The sequence below is a fragment of the Culex pipiens genome, chromosome 1 (genome assembly GCF_016801865.2).
Source record: "Culex pipiens pallens isolate TS chromosome 1, TS_CPP_V2, whole genome shotgun sequence".
Lineage (NCBI taxonomy): Eukaryota > Metazoa > Arthropoda > Insecta > Diptera > Culicidae > Culex > Culex pipiens.
The window spans coordinates 89526916-89543016 of record NC_068937.1 but is presented as its reverse complement, the minus strand read 5'-3'; the positions used below and the strand labels follow the sequence as shown (position 1 = coordinate 89543016).

Below are 16101 nucleotides of genomic sequence, written 5' to 3'. Positions count from 1 at the left end.
GGTTGGCTCCTACTCCGACTCCGACTCCGGCCTACCAACTCTAGCCGACTCCGACTCCAACTCCGACACCAGCTTTCAACAAATGGTTGGCTCCAACTCCGATTCCGACTCCACGTATTTTAAATGTTTCAAAAGTTAGTTAACTATTATTGGTTAATTATTTTTAAAACATTGATAAATAGGATTATTTAAATACTCTCTGAGCGTCATGTTTTTCTCAAGAAAAATAAGTTAAGTAAAAGTAAAGTAAAGCAAATAAACGTAAAAAAAGTTTCTAGGTTACAAGTTTTATACGTTATGGAAACAGAAATCAAAAAATATCTTCAGTTTTAGAGGCATTTTGAGGAGAACAGTTTTGTAAGTAAATTTGGATTTATTTGCTTAACCTCAAATTTGAAAAAAATCCAAGCTAATAAATATAAATATTAAATTGTTATTTTTTAATGAATAACTAAAAGAAACCTGGCTTTAATGATCTATTGAACATTAAAATTCAATTTGCTCACTTTCAGGCTGACATTTGTAAGAACCACAGTGACAGGCACCTTGTTTTTTAAATGACAATTTTAAACGAAACATTTTTTTTTGTTTTTTTTTTAAGACGTACATAGACGTCACGCCATGGCTCAAGGAGGTTATTATTGCAAATCAATGTATCTAAACTATTTCTTCGTGGAAAGGACGCTTAAGATGTCTATATCTGTGACATGGAAAATATTTTAACCTGGAAATTTTAAATTTATTTTAATTTTAAAATTTTATATACTTTAAAAAGGAGGTACACGATACTTCGTGAATCTTCACCTAAAATAGAGCTTTATGGATGATCTTTCGCCTCCATCAAAATATATGAAAAAACTTAAAATATAATAAAAAAAAAAAAAAAAAACAAATATCCACAAGTAAAATATTTTCTAGGTCACAAATATTTCATTTTTTAAGGTACATTGATTTGCAATGATTATCACTTTTTGCATATTGACGTGAGACATACAGTATGAGAAAATTCGTACCAGTTGATAATATTTTGATTCTGTTTTTTTATTTATAATATTTGAAAACTAAATTTAAATCCTATATTTTGTTCTATGCATTTTTTATTAGTTCATTTTTGTACTGACTTCTTGAGATTTGTTCAACGACAATTTGCAACGATATCAAAATAGTTTACCTAAAATCAACATCAACATCAACAATCAATGATTATTTCAAATTTGTTGCAACTTCTTTTGACATTTTTTGTTAGTTTCAATTATTTTAAATGCAACACTTTGATTTCTTGTACTCAATTATAAACAAAATGCGCATGTTGAGTTTCAAGTAAGAGATTGTTATTATCGTTGATTATTTGTTACAAAAGTTAAACTGTCAGTGACTCTTTTTTGATCTGTAAAAACAGTGATTGCTATTTATAATCTTTTTATGTACCTCGTAATTTTTTCCTAAAAAATGTTTTAACTTAAACCCTCTAAGACATTCGCTATCGGGGTAGAAGATGACTTTGTGTGTACTTCTTTCAGAAATAACTGGATGAAATTTGGTCAAATTTGAATTGAAAGGGCACATAAATGTGGTCTGACTACATAACCCATTTTTTTTTTTTGAATTATGATACTACATACTTGGGTAAGAGGTTATCATTTAGTGATTATAGTGTAATAACCCAATTAGAGCTTTAAAGCTTCAAATACATAATGGCATCTGATAAATCAATTAAAAATATAAGTTGTTTTGTAAATTAAGCTGTTATATAAGAAATACTGAACAATAAAAAAAACATATTTTTTCTTGAATTTAAGATAACTCCGGCTCCAACTCCGACTCCGGATTATCAGAAATCTTCGGCTCCGACTCCGACTCCTACTCCAGCTCATAAAATTTAGCCAACTCCGGCTCCGACTCCGACTCCAGCTGTTCGAGTTTTGATGACTCCGACTCCGACTCCGACTCCAGATCCTCAAAAAGATCCGACTCCACCTACTCCGGCTCCGACTCTGACTCCGACTCTTTAGCCTTGAAAATAACCCTGTAAAGTTAGAAAAAAACACGAAATTTCAAAATGAAAATTTAATTTCCCTTAAAACGACATGTTACAAAAAAAATTTACAGTCGAACAACGGAAAATGGCAGTTTAAAAAAAATCATGTTTTTTTATGCAAAATACGTTTTTTTAGAAATTCTGAGTACGCTATAAAATCGTCTAATTTTACATAAAAGTCCCTTTGACAGCAAATTTCTACCTCATCACCGTTGCAGGCTGCAAATTATCGAAAAACACCTCTTTTTCGCATGCTCAAAATGAAAGGGGTCGTACCGCCCCTCCGTAACAAGTTATCAAAAAACGGACCTCGGATTCGTGATTAGGGACAAAAGTTTCACGCAAATCGAAGGTGGTCGGGGCAACTCCTGTGTGAGTTGTCGGAGAATTACCCTAATATTATTATTAGTTAATGGTTGGAGGGTCAGGGAAATGGCGCGTTAAAAGGCGGGGAAGGATGAAAAACGTCAACCGTCCAGGACTTCCCGAGATTCGTCCTATTGCTCGGAAATCGTTAGAGCGAGCAGTCAGAACGCTACAACTCCACTGCTAAGCTAAATTCGAAGTGACCAGGCGCACGTTAGCCAGTTTCGTGAAAAGTGTCCCACAATCAGTAAGGAGCTGGAGGACCTTGTAACCGTTGGTCACAGTTCTTGAACGAACCTTCACTTTTCAATTTATTTCCCGTTCATACAACACTACACGACACAAGCAATGAAGGGTTATCCGTACCGCTGCAAACACGCAGATCCTGACAGCGCTAGCTCAGGACTGCACGAAAAGTGGGAGGGAAAGAAAATGGTGGATTTTCCCACCCAAAATGAGGAGGTATTGTTTACCTCAGCCGCCGACGACAAGAATCGGCCTCTTTTAATATCAGGCGTTCGTGCGGTGCAGTCGAGGTTCCGGAGTGCCAGTACCGTCTCTACTACTGGGCACGTCTTGGCCTTCCAGTGGAAGGGCCGCGGTAGTTACCTTTCCCGCTTTCCGGATCTCGGTGCCGTACGGTGGTCAATCTAGCCTCGTGAGTGCGCAGGTGCCGTTGGCTACATCTAACCGTCAAGGACCAACCCGAATATCTGGCGCAGGGCGCCATCACCGTCAAGGAGATTTTCCCCTCTCGGCGCGACCGGATTGGCAGTAGCCAGGTCCGCCGATTCCGACAACGAGGGAAGACGCCTGCCGCAGGAAGGATCGGCAACGCCCGCTCGACCTTGCCTCGCGGTTTCCAGCGCAGCAACAACAACAGCCGTCAACCGTTATTCGGCTGCAACGAAGACGACCCCCCCCCCCCACGGGACTTCCGGCGGCACAGTCGAGGGCGCTCCTGTGACCGGCCAACGCAGAGGAGAACGCCGAAGGCGTTCAATCCCGGAGAGCTGCTGCTGGTAAAAACGGTACGTTTAGTCCCTGAAGTGCTCACCCCAAAAACACACACACACTTTACACGATACAGAAAAATACACGATTTGAAGTTGAAAAGTGTGGTTCTTGATTTTTATTTCCTTTCCGAGTCTCTCTTGAATCGCTTAGTAGTAATGCCGACCCTGAGATGATGAGTAGTCAGTAGCTCAGGTCTACGACTACCTTTTAATTAATGGTCTCTGCCCTGAAAAAATGGAATGAGTTAGCCCTCCTTGACAACTGATCAAGCCATTAGTTTCAACCTCAAATTAACCGTCACCCGCAGGACCCCTCGTACTTTGTACGCCAAAACCCCGATCCAAACGCGGACCCTTGTCGAGACACCCTCGATGGTGCTACGAAAGTCGACGTCCACAACGGAGAACAGAACAGGCCGACCAGGAGGAGTATCCGTTAACGACCGCAGGCGTTCGAGTACGACCCCCATTAAGCTAACCTAGAGGCTGTGCCGGATCAGAACAGTTTTCGAACCCTGGAAATTCCCGAGTTTTTCTTAGGAAAAATCCAGTTTTCTACGATTTTAGTTTCCCCGGGAAAATGGACGATATGACTTTTTCCAACGATTCCACGATCTCAAACAGATTATAATTCGAAATTGAATAACCAACCCGTCGCACAACAAACTTGTGCGCGTTTTAATTAAATCAATCGCTTCCAATCGGAATTCGCGGGAAAAGAAGAAAACTGGCACGAAAATTGCAACCGAGAGCTCGCCAAATTCGAAGCATTCTCTAATTGAGTTTCGATGTCCGCCCATTCGATCTCTAGAATATTGAAAAAAAAACGCAGGAAGGAGGAGGTGGGCTGGGGTTGAATAAAAAAACTTTTCGCCCTCTCGGTGCTCGATTGCAGTGCCGCTTTCAATCATCGCGGGAAAAAAATAACGTCAATTTCGCTCACAATAACACCGTCCGAGCGGAAAAAGAGGCATAAATAAATAAGCTGTTATTTTTCCACTCGGCCAGTTATTGATCATCAAATTGTACATTTTTATATTCTTTCTTTTTTTTGTGGGAAGAGGGCTTTTGGAACGACCTTCGATTGGGAAATGGTGGGCAATTTTTAAAAACGGTAATTTGGTTGGCAGCTAGCCACGGAACTTTTTGTGTATGTTTGTGTGTGAGTGAGAGAGAGAGTGAGACTGAGTCCCAAAATAAATAAACGCGTTTGGACTTTTTTTGCATACTATTTCTGTTTGATTTTCGACTTTACGATTTTTGATATGGCTGTTCTTCATTCCCATTAAGAGGATTATAAAAAATATCTTTTATTTATTGAACAATTAATCAAATCAAATAATCTAATTATTCGCTCAACAGCATTGCCTTGGCGTTCTCGATTGCGACATTCCTACTCGAAACTAGAGTTGTATTGTTAATTTGATTTTGGTTAACCGTGGTGGATTTCCTTGGAAAAATTCCAATTGTCAAAAATTCACCGAAGCATCTACCACATTGATCACACAAAAAACTGTGGTAGGAATGTATCCGCCGGTAGATGCTTTGGTGGATTTTTGACAGTTCGAATTATTTCAAGAAAATTCACCGCAGTTAACCAAATCAAATTAACAATGCAACTTAGGTGTCCGAAGGCTTGATTGTTGAGGCAATGGCAAACCTCTTTTTACACCTTAGCTTCCATCCACCCCGGGACTGTTAGTCCAACTGCCTACCAGCGACTCCACCGAGACAGGACCCAGGGAGACGACTCTTACACCTGGACTGAGCTAACGACATAACCTTTTTTAGTCCGGGACCAACGGGACAAATCTCGTCTCGAAAAATGCCACCGGGACCGTCTGGGATCGAACCCAGGCCGACTGGGTGAGCGGCAATCACGCTTACCCCTACACCACGGTTCCCGGCTAAATTTAAATAATGCTTTTAAATATACTGTGATCGTGTGCTTAATCAGTTGTAAAGTATAAAGTGATGAATTCTTTGCATGATACGTATTCTATTTTAAGGTTATTTTTCATTTCCTACTTTTACTTGAAGAGTAAAATTTCCATGATTTATAAAAACAACTTGCACATACTTTAGCCTATCGTAATCAATATATCGCATCTTAAAAAATTTCCCAAAAAATTGGAGATTTTTCAAAGAAATCTTACTGTCGATGACATGCACTGGAAACCACTTTGAAAGCATTTTATAGCGTTGAATTTTATGTTAAGCATAATTGGACCACTTTTAAAATATACTCCAAACTCAATTATCCGATGTCCTCGAATAAAAAAACATCCTCTTTTACACCACCAAGCTTATAAGCACTTTAATGCAAAGAAAATTGGGCCAATTTGAAACACTCTAGTATGCATGACATTAAAGTAAAATAAACTCTTCAACATTTTCCTCCATTGAACAAACGGTTCTAAGAACAGCAAAAGAGTAATGGAGAAAAAAAAACTTTTATTAACAACTTTTCCACTTCAGGCTAATGGAAAGATCCTTTCGAATTGCTTTTGAAGTGAAGCCTTTGTTGAGCATACATGCAGAGTTTTTATTTCATCAACTTTTTTATTTTTATTATCAGCTTGAAATTCCGGGTAGGAGATGATGAGATAAACATCATATTGTTAGAGGTCTGTTTTTTAAGGAAAGGAATGGATTCTTTTTTCTTCGAAAATTGAAAAAAAAACTTCAAACAAAAGGCTATCATTTTAAATTTACTACATTGCGGGGTTTAACAAACTCAAACTCATTTCTCTGCAAGCCAAAATAACAATATTCATAGTCTGGCTCTTAATTAAAATTTAATCCCCCGTGAAAGGTCATCCTATTTAAAGGGCTAGCCAACAAAATTCGTTTATTCAATTTAACGCTGTTCTGCAAAACAAATCTGACGGGGCGTTTAGTTTTGCACCCTTCGCTGCTGCCACTGACTGTCATTGTTAAGGGGAGGGTCGAGGACACAAAACCCAGGACCGGCAGCTGGTGCGCAAAATTTATTACAAACACAAACTAATAAAAGCTAAAAGCCCCACAGTTCTCCCTCCCACCCCTTTTAAAGGTAGTGATGGCAAACGGTGGTGGGGTACAACTCTTGGGCGCTCGTCAAATAATGTGTCGGTATGTGAAAATTGCGATCGCGTGCCTGAACCGCACTTTTGTTGGGGGTTTCGATGGCGCATCATAGGGGGGAATGTCGAGAGCAAGTTGAGGAGCTTTTCTGCGACAAATGGCACGTGTGGGGTGAGTAGTTCCCACATTCTCCCCCCTTTGCTTAGCTGCTGCTGCCTGCAACCACATTTCACCTGATGTATACGTCGTCACCGATGCAGACAGAACTGCTCTGAACAGCTGTGTGCGATCGATTGTGCTGGGATGAAAATGGTTAGAGCTAAAGTGGGTGTGGTTCTGGCAATGGCAATTAACCCTCTAAACGGGCTTCGATCTGAAAATTCGTCAAAAGTCCATTGTTTAACCAATTTTGAATCTACAAACAGTTTTTGAAAGAACTTAAATTTAATTCCCCTGAATTTACTGTAACTCCTTTTTTCGACCTAAAGAAAAAGATTTATTTCATAGTATATTTCATCTATTACAAAAAATACACTCAAAAATAAAAAAAGTGAACGGAAAATTTGAAATGACGCCAAATAAGCAACATTCTAGTAATATAATTTTTTCCATGTGCCTATTTTTCAGAAAAGTCCAAAGCATAACCTACAAATTTGCTGAAGACACCAAATACAGAATTTCATTCATTGGTATTATTTTTTTGAAGCCCGTCCCTTAAAATTGTATGGAGACTTGTATGGAAAAACTAATTATGCGTAGTTACTTCTTTTGGGGATGCATGGACCAAACTGATAAGTTCAAAGACCAAAATGATAAGTTTAAAATCGCAAGTTAAAATCGTATACACAAAGGAAAAATATATATCAGAATCTGCAACAGTGGATTTGCTACAAAAAAAGTACCTTTTATAACAGATTTTGCAGCAAGTCCGTGTATCAATTTTGTACATGTCAGCGATCTACAGTTCTCACCAACACATATCGACGTCGTCGCTATCTTGTCGCACCCGTCATTTTGACGTTCCGAGAAAAACGCGTTTTAATGTTTGACCTTGAATACAATAACAGTAACGTTTTGTTTGGCTGACCATTATGTGCATTGTTCCGAAGTTTGCTTGCAGTTGGTTGCTGGAGTCCCGAGTTATAATTACAAATGTTTACGGTAGTCTAACTTGTACATGCGTCAAACGCGTTCCTTTGGCCAGTTGTCGCACTTACATCAATTTTCAGGGAGTGACAAGATAGCACGACAAGATTGAAACTACTTGCATAAGTAACTTCACAGAGAAGAATTCGTTAAGCACCCATGGCGCGGGGGTAGCGTGTTGGGTCAACAACTAAGAAGTTGATGATTCAATCCTCGTTCTGTTAAAAAAAGTCTACAATAAAATCAATCAGCCGTCGGTAATGTCGATAATTGTCAGTAATGGGCAAAAATGTCATACCCCTATATCGCAAAAAAAAATGCATGAGGACAGATTTCATGCAGATTTTGTTTTCGAAGCCTCGATTATCCGAAGTTCGATTATCCGAAGGTTTGTATGGGACTTCGGATAATCAATTTTGGCCGCCATCTCAGATTTAAAAATTCTAAATCTGTTTAGAGTACTTGGGTCATACAAAAGCTCAACAATCACAAATAAGAATAAATATTTTTTTCGTGATTCGATTATCCGAAGTAAAATTTCACGAAGGCCTTCGAATAATCGAGTCTGGACTCTACTATCATGCCGCCATACATCACAATCATGTGACCGCCGTTTGGGTGTACGAAGTTAATCACTAAAATGGCTATATCCCTGAAAATATTATTTGAAATATAGTAAAACCTATTTTAACGTGAAAAATAGAAAGGATCAACGCATATATGAGCTTGACATTTCGGTCAAGTAGGTTTCCCATAGGGGGATGGCGTCGCTATTTTTAGACCACGTTTTTCACTTTTTCTCCATTGAAACCAACTACTATATCGACTTTATTTTGCTGGGCGAGATAGGACGCCGTCTATTTTTAAACGATGACTCAGCACTTTTCTGTAACGTCCACTTTTCTGTAACGCTACGTCCCTATACTGATGGGCTACATATTTCAGGGCGTTATATTACATAGGATTTCTTAAAATAATGCATTATTTTACACCGAGGCCTTTTACACGCTACTGGGTAACTACTATTTTCGCTGTGTACTATTGCAAACTCCAAAAAGCGTCTTGTAGATCTGTACAAGACGAACAAAATGGCTTCAAAAGATTACAATAATATTGACAAATTAGAAAAAACGTTACGCATCGAGTCACAAAAGGTTTCTCTGTAGCTTCAAATTTTGAGAACAATCAGTTTGTGGTGCAAGTTTTCTGTTGGAAAAATGTATAATTTGATTTTAAACATGTTTTTGTGAAAAAAATACTTCTGAAAAGTTTTGGTTCTTAGACAAATTGTAAATCAAATTAGCGCATCAAAACCTACTAAAGATAATGAGCTTTTATTCTTACTTATTGTTACGATTCTTGACCCGTGTTTGAAATTTCAAAGATATCTTAATGATTTTTTGAAAAGGCAAATCTCAATCCTTTCTTTTGTAAGAAAGCACAAGAATTTTTCTTGTGATTTTTGATTAAACTTGTAACTTTTCATCCATTTATTCCAAATTTACTTAATAAAAATTAATAAACTCAGTTAAACGAATATTTAATCAATTGATTGTAAATTATTTTAATGAAACATTGAAAAATCCATACGTAATTTATTGAATTTCTCATTTTTAGGCTAAAATTTATTAATATAAAAAAGTAACTATCAAAGTTATCCGGTTTTGAAAACATAAATTTTCAACGAATTTATTTTTTAATTCACAATTGACCGAGGCGCATTAGAACACAGCTTCTCCTTGACTTTAACAGTGCATCATTCACGATACAACTCAATTCTCTCCCATTTTTCAAACCCTATTATTTTTCACGCTGAACTAAATGTGGGAGCATTTTGTCAGTCGTAGTCAATTTCGTCGAGTAATTTTTCAATCTTCTTACCGTTGCACACCACTCCTGTCTCATCTCCAACGTTAGTGTACCGCCAGGGAGAAAACTCGTTTGACATTCTCGTCACACGTATTTTTAAACCACTCTCTGGGTAGAATTTTACTTTTCACACACACTTTTGTTACGCTTCGTTGATGATAATCATCACTTTTAGAAAATAATGGTTGAGATGTAGTGTTATGAGAGTTTTCTCCCACAAAAGTTCGTCCTCGGAAATCCCATTACGAAATATAACAAACTACTTTGCAAAGTGGAGAAACCATGCCAAACTTGGGACCGCAATTAGAACTCAACATTGTTGAGCAAAGTCACCACCACTGTCACTTAAAAGGCATAAAGAACAAGGGCAAAAATGTCGTTGAAATAAATTTGGGTTCGCCGCTGAACCTTGGTAACGACATTTGTGTTCATTTTAAAACTTCATTTTTGTGGTTGTGCTGGTCAACTGGTTGTGATAAATTCGACAAGAATGATTGCTTCCCTTAGAAAGATAATCAATTACGACGTGTTTGCAAATGTAAATAGAAACGGGGATTCCTATACCGGTTCATGTAAAAGACTAAAATCATCATCATCAAATGTTTGGCTACAGAACTCTTGTTAATGCGTGAAAATTTGAAGGATTATGAATTTTGACACCTCTTACAAGAATGCTGAAAAACGTCTGTTTCAAAACTATTTATCACACCGCCAAAAAGAAATAGAAACCGCATTTGCATAATTGTACAGAACTGATGTGGATCCCCACGGCTGGTAATGTACTTCAACAACAGGAGGACTATTAGCAGAGTGGGACCATCAAGAGCTTGGCACATTTGTTGCCAACTTTTGGCACAGTTGATCTGAGATTGTTACAGACTGTCGCCGGTAGAAGTGTGCTGCAGTGAAGCGTTTGTGGGACCATCCATAAACCACGTGGACACTTTAGGGGGGGGGGGGTATGGCGATTGTCCACGATCCATACAAAAAAGATTTTTTTTGTATGGACAATTGTCCACGAAGGGGGGGGGGGGGGGTAAGAGATTCCCAAAAAAGTGTCCACGTGGTTTATGGATGGTCCCTGTACACTGTGGCACGTGAAGACAAATTTGTTCGCATGCCGTCGTCGGGTTGTGTGTGTGTGTGTTTGTTATTTTTTATGATTTGACATTACAAACAACGTGACTAATCGGTGAGAGATAAGTAGGATCGTGGTCTGTGCCTTTGTTGTTTGTGTTCCGTGATCAAACGATTTTACCTCTTGCTAATAAAATACTTATTAAATGAGTTAAAAATTAGATTTTTTAAAAGATTCAAAGATTCAAAGATTCAAAGATTCAAAGATTCAAAGATTCAAAGATTCAAAGATTCAAAGATTCAAAGATTCAAAGATTCAAAGATTCAAAGATTCAAAGATTCAAAGATTCAAAGATTCAAAGATTCAAAGATTCAAAGATTCAAAGATTCAAAGATTCAAAGATTCAAAGATTCAAAGATTCAAAGATTCAAAGATTCAAAGATTCAAAGATTCAAAGATTCAAAGATTCAAAGATTCAAAGATTCAAAGATTCAAAGATTCAAAGATTCATAGATTCAAAGATTCAAAGATTCAAAGATTCAAAGATTCAAAGATTCAAAGATTCAAAGATTCAAAGATTCAAAGATTCAATGATTCAAAGATTCAATGATTCAAAGATTCAAAAATTTAAAGCCATGGTTCACTCATTTCAGGGAATCAGCTTTTTTCAGCGTTGTTGTATTTCATGAAATAATCCTTATGCAAAGCGGTATATGAAAAAAAAAATAATAAAAAATAGAATGTTGCAAAGAACTTCAAATCTACATGAAAATGTTATCACTCAAGATTTGCAGTTGCAGTTACTTGCAGTTACTTCGGTTCATGCAATAAATACAATTTTTGATAAATATTCGATGGATAAATTGAAATGCTAACTTTGTCCACCCGGTTTACGGCATTCAATTTATTTTGAGAAGTCTGATGAAATTGTTTTATATCGATATTAAAATTGTGTTGCTCTTTTTTAAATTCTTTAGTGACGTGAATTTCTATTTTTTCAGATCTATACTGGCGTTACAATATAGAGGTAAGTGTTAAAAATAGTTAGATTTTCCACTGTCCACTGTTGGTCTTTTCCTCAAAAACTGCCCATTGCAATCAATAATAATTGTAACAATTGGAAACAATCAGAACTGTTCCAAAAACCAGAAACGGTCTACCGATACACGTTGGATACAATTTGAATCACCTGCTCGAATTCAGCCTTTCATTTGCACTACCGCCCACACACGATTTGGAACAATCGTATGCAATTATCCAATTCTCGTGGCGGTTACCAGTTTAAAATAATGAACTAACATGGTGCGTTGTTGGTACTGCACACCGTTGGAGTCCAATTTGACCAAATTGTAATCAGATGCTCTTGGCACGCTGTCCGAACGGAAATGGGGTGGATCTGTTTAGGAGAATTGGAAATGTTATGTCCTGTTAAAATTTGATGCATTTTTTTTGCTCGAACATGATGTTTTAAAATTGATGAAAATTATAAGCAAAACCTCATCATACCATTCATCCATCACAATCGCGTTACAGTTTTGCATAGCAAATCATAAAAAAATGATAATGCTAATGAATAAATTGATTGCTGGAATGCATCAAGCAGCGGGTGTACTTGAATCATGTGTATCAATATCGCCACCACTCGATAATCAATTTACTGTAATTGATTCCCGGTCCCGGGGGGTCAAACGGTAATTATCGCACATGTACATACGTGTCATCATCAGGTCAAACCCACCCCACAATTGGAGCATCCCACTACTCGTTCTCGTCTGTCTAATTTGATTGGAAGAGATGTGATCACAACACGCCATCCAAACGCGCTGCTGGCCAAATGAAAACTGAACGAGTGCATTCTTCCTCCGAAACGGTTGGACAGCTCAGACAGCTGCTGCTGGCCACTTTAGCTCATTCAGATGGTTTAGGAGCGAGCTCCGTGTTGCAACTCGTTGACATCCCAATGCAATGTGAGCTTGCATAGGTGTAAGTGGTTGATAAAATTCACTGAAAGAATGTTTTAAAAGCTATCCTTCTATGGACTTAAAAATTTGTTTCGTGTCATTTTTGTTAATCAAATTTTGGATAATAAAAACAGCAATTTTTTTCTCGGTGTGCAATACACTTGACGAAGTATCCAAGACACGGTAACGAGCAAACGATTCAATAGCCATAAATTCATTGCTACTTTCAAAGTACATGTCATCTTTAATTGATTCGGTGTTTAAAATGAACATTGCACTTCCCAGCTTTTCTTTATTCAAAATGAAGTTCTGGAGTTTTTTTTTTTAGATGGTCCTCTAAACCGAATTTCCTGCCTTGAGTCAGAGGTATTAAAAACACCCAAAAAGCAAAGACTGAAAATTTGGTTTATTGGACCATCTAAAAAAAAAAAAAAAAACTTCAGAGTTGTTTGTAGTGATTTATGTACCGTTTAGTGGCTCAACCATGTTTTTCCCAATATTTTGATTTTGATTTCGGATGTAATTGTTGATTTACTTCCATATTCACAGCTTTAAAGTTGTTTCAGAAATTGTTTTTTTTTCTATTTTTCTTCGTTCAACATTTGGTTAATTTGTCAATCATCTTTGCATACAGCCATCCCACATATTCGGAACACCCACAAATTCGGAACACTTTTGTGTTAATTTGGCAATAGCATGCCAAATGCACCGTTGCTGGCGACCCTTCTATTTTTAGGACCTTTATTTGGACATTCTCTTGCTATTTCACTAGCAAAAGAAGTTCATTTTGAACAAAAACTGCATTTCAAGACCATTTTATTCAGAGCTGCAAAACACTGCCTCAAAATTGCCTGTTCCATAATTGTAGGATGTTATTGTGCCTCCCACAATTGTGGAACACCTGAATTTAACAGCTATTTTCACAACAAAGTTATCAGACCATTCATAAAACATAACTTACAGTATGTAAAAAAAGTATTTACACCCCTTGGGCACTATGCACATTTTGTGATGAAACATGTTAAAAATTTAAAGTTTGACAGGAACCTAGTACTACGTTTTGTGCAGAAACTCATGCCAAACATTTTGCTACAAAAAACTCATGAAAAGATGATTTCTATAAAAAGTTATATAACAAATACTATTACGAAAATAAAAAAGGTGCAAAAAAAGTTTGTACTCTGGAAATTCTATATAAAACTTATCTAAACTTAATTTTGCAAACTTTTAATTCAACTAAATGTCAATATATTACCATATAATTGCTAAATAAACATTTTGGAGTGGGTATAACTCCGTTTTGGGGGTATTTGTATCGATAGAATAGATTTTTCGTTGGAATTTCGTACCAACCCGGAATCACGTCGTAGGAAAATCCGCCGGCATCCGAACCGGTCCACGATTCACAAGTCAACCTATGTGGAATCGGAAAGGGCATAAAATTTCCGATCTTTTGATACCCAAACATCTAGGTTTTCTTTAAAACCTACGTTTTTAAATACCTAAGCAAAAACGTTGTTATGGTTTCGTCTGAGCAACCTGCCAAAAATGTATGGAATTTCGTAATTTTTGTTCTCGTGGATCAAACTTACTTTTTGCCCAGGTATTTAAAAACGTAGGCTTTAAAGAAAACGTAGATGTTTGGGTATCAAAAGATCGGAAATTTTATGCCCTTTCCGATTCCACATAGGTTGACTTGTGAATCGTGGACCGGTTCGGATGCCGGCGGATTTTTCGACGACGTAATTCCGGGTTGGTACGAAATTCCAACGAAAAATCTATTCTATCGATACAAATACCCCCAAAACGGTGTTATACCCACTCCAAAGTGTTTATTTAGCAATTATATGGTAATATATTGACATTTAGTTGAATTAAAAGTTTGCAAAATTAAGTTTAGATAAGTTTTATATAGAATTTCCAGAGTTATATAAACTTTTATACTAAGTAGTTAGTAAACTTTATATTCAATCCAAATTATTTTTTTAATCAGTCAAGGATGCCTATTTGGAGTTGGGAGACTGGATTTATGGTGATTTGTCAACAAATAACATTATTTATGTTAATTTTTCGAAAGGTGTACAAACTTTTTTTGCGCCTTTTTTATTTTCGTAATAGTATTTGTTATATAACTTTTTATAGAAATCATCTTTTCATGAGTTTTTTGTAGCAAAATGTTTGGCATGAGTTTCTGCACAAAACGTAGTACTAGGTTCCTGTCAAACTTTAAATTTTTTACATGTTTCATCACAAAATGTGCATAGTGCCCAAGGGGTGTAAATACTTTTTTTACATACTGTAGCTTGAGTTTCATTTGTTCCAGTGTGTGAAGTCATTATTTTGTAGAAAATATCTACTCCTGAAGAGAATCAAAGTTTGTTTATATCCGTAAGAAAAAAATGTTCCGAATTTGTGGATATCAAGGGTCAATGTTTTTCTTTGAAAACTTAATATAATAACGTAAAAATGTACAGCCGGTCTATACATCAATCGAAAGATCGCAAGAAAAGCTTTCACATGCAGGTAAAAGCAAGTCATTATGTTTGATTATCGATTTTCTATGATTTTTCGAACATTGGCCGATCTGTAAACTGTTCCGAATATGAGGGATGACTGTAGTCTCAAAATATGACTCTGATTTTTTGATAAGTGTTGACTCTGAGCATAGATTTATTTAAACGTATCTCAAACAATTGCAGGGTTAGTTTAAGGGGTTAAACATACATGTAAAAAATTACAAAATTTCATTTACAGAAAATTTATTGAATCCACTTAAAAGATGATTTTCAATCACTCCTGAAAGTTTCATGAAGACATTTCAATATTATACTGAGTTAGAAACGATGTTGCAATGAGCAAAGTGAACTGTTAAACTTTGTCAGTGTTTATCTCTAAACACAGAGTTGGCATTTTGCCAATTTACATGTATGTAACCCCTTAAGGCCGTTGCAAATATGTCTCAAAGTTTATGTTGCCCCCCCCCGCCCTCCAAAGTTAAGGATAAAACAAATATTTTTTCGAAATACTTCCAAATTTTAATGAAAATTAAAATTTAATCAACTGTCAGTTTAACTCAACTGGTTAAAAAGCACTTTCCTGCGTCTATAATCATATTTTGCGTGTTTGAACTCCTTTGAAAACTTTTTATATTTTCATTAAATACAAATGTACAGTAGCCTGTCCCATTTTGAGGTCATGTCGACGAATTTCAGGGGCTCACTTCTTAAATGATAGATTTTGATGTTAGGAACAATGTTTTCTTAGACAAGAAAAAATAATAAAATACTTTCTCGCACCCCCTAGTCGATTTACTGAAAAAAGTCACTTTTTTGAAAAAAAAATTCTAAAATCGTTTGGAATCAATACAAAAACTGTTTCGATCGGGTGTGTATTATCTTCAAACGATAGATTTTTGTACATAGATTAAGATGCACTATCAACATTGGACCAAAATTTAAGTTTTTGGACTCTCCCAGGCGGATTTGTGTCGAAAAAATCGCATTTTTTCGAAACTTTTTTCAGAAATGTTCATTTAATTTAGGGTAGCCTATTTTTCCCAGC

At 36.6% G+C, this 16101-nt stretch overlaps 1 protein-coding gene across 1 annotated transcript in view; it reads left to right on the top strand.

Annotated features, from left to right (window-relative positions):
* The window catches only part of LOC120421098 (octopamine receptor beta-2R-like), a 163351-nt gene that overhangs the window by 21183 nt on the left and 126067 nt on the right, over positions 1-16101 (top strand). Inside the window, exon 2 of the mRNA XM_039584243.2 lies at positions 11581-11606. The gene's annotated coding sequence lies outside the window, so the exon portion shown is untranslated. The remainder of the gene's footprint in view (positions 1-11580; positions 11607-16101) is intronic.